A 1,987-nucleotide genomic window follows, 5' to 3' on the forward strand; every position below is an offset into this window, starting at 1 on the left:
GATCTCCAGATGCATTTGAGATATCAAAAAAGTACTCCAGAGTGTTGTTCAGCATGGGGGTGAGTAGAAAATGAAGGCTAATCATGTTTTGGGTATACTATTCCTTTAAGCCTTATTTCAAAAGCTATATTAACTATTTAAATGCTTTAAAATCTGGTATTTTGAGAGTAGCATAAATATAAAAGTGATCTAAATCCTGTGTTCACTCCTTGGAATAATACTTTGAGGTCCTTTTGTGGCAAAGGTTAAAACAATTACCATTTTTTTTTCTATTTAGTGAATTTTTATTCATTCTTTAAAAAATGTTTTATCATTTTGAATTAAGCTCATAATTCTTCACACCAAAACATAAGAAGAAAGGTTTTTGCAAAACAAACATTTGAAATCAAGAGTGAAGGGCGGGTATAATCTGTAGTGATTTATTGTACTCACCCAGTGTGGCCATAAGGGGGCGCAAATGCTCCAGTTTATTGGCGTTACTAGTGTGTTACGTAAGAGTTTATTACCTGCAGCATGGAACGAGTTTATTGGGAATAACTGAACTAAAAAAGGTCACAGCAAGTATATGGAATATGAAAAAGAAGGTTTATGTGCTGATGACGTTTTTATGAGCTTTACCCGCCTTGTTTGGACGCCTCACAGGTATCAGGTGATGTTTCCCGTTAAGATCGTTTTCTTCCTGGGGGTCAATCAGCTCCAAGAACACCTGGATGATGTCCTCAGGAGGAACACACCTGGATGATGTCATCAGGAGGAGCACACCTGCTTATAACTATGATCAGACACAGAGGAGGGGCGTGACGTCAGAGCTGCTACTGCAGCAGACAGTCTGAGGAAAGGAGTAGGTATTTTTTATACATATATAGAAAGGTTTAATTCTTCTTTATGAGTGAATTAGACAGATTTTAATCCGTGTTCCAGATTAATAAACATAGATGTAGTCTGTCTAGTCTTGGAGGGGAAAAAAGACCAAATAGTCCATCTATTCCATACATTATGAGGTAAAAATGGGTGAGGTGAATAACTTTGTTCTGCATTTTTCGTTTTTTAATATAAATATTTTAATTTCAAGATCAGGAAAATCTAGATCTGAGATAAAAAGAAAAAAAGTCTCCCTGATCCATGACCTCAGGAGAGACAGCAGCTGGTGTTCAGGGCCATCATTACCAGCTTGTACAGATCTAAACATGTCAGCTGAGGCTGGATGGGATGAATCTGTCCACATTACGTCACCTCTGCAGCTCCCTATCTCATCTGCTTAAAAAAAAAAAAACTTTTTTTTTTTTTTTTTTTTTTGTTCCCCTGTGACTCAGAAAAGTGCGACAATCCGTCTCGTCCGCTGCACGTCTGGTATGCAGGGTGGGTCCGATGGATCCACTCCCCCAACCAGGAATTTGGGAAGTTTCCTTCCATATAAGGACTTTTGGATATAAATCGCGACCAGAGGAAGAGGAGGGAGGGGGCGGAGTCAAGGATCGATTAACAAAGTTAAACCAAAGAGTAAAAGAAGCAACAAGATCATTCCTGAGTTTTCCTTTTTTTTTGTGGACATTCAGGAAAATGTGGCCCTTGGCTTCATTTTAAATGGAACTGAAATCTAATATTTCTCATAATAAACTCCTCTGCTTGTTTCCGAGCTTCCCTGTTTTTCTGTTTTTTACTTTCAGAAGGTGGAACGTCAAACAAACAGAATGAATCAGCAAACAGGTGTTACACCACAATCTGTGACCCATCATATTCTGTGACTCGGTTTATTCTCACCAGTCTGCTATCTGCTCACTATAATGAGCTCTAAATGATGTGGAACTCAACACGTTTCACCGCATAAGAACACATAGATACTGGTTTACAACATGCATTTACAACTATATAACTACTAATCTAGATTAAACTCTATCCAGATCCTACACATGTTAACTATATAACTACTAATCTAGATTAAAATCTATCCAGATCCTACACATGTTAACTATATAACTACTAATCT

Source organism: Cyprinodon variegatus, unplaced genomic scaffold (assembly GCF_000732505.1).
Source record: "Cyprinodon variegatus isolate N-32 unplaced genomic scaffold, C_variegatus-1.0 Scaffold625, whole genome shotgun sequence".
Taxonomy (NCBI): Eukaryota; Metazoa; Chordata; class Actinopteri; order Cyprinodontiformes; family Cyprinodontidae; genus Cyprinodon; species Cyprinodon variegatus.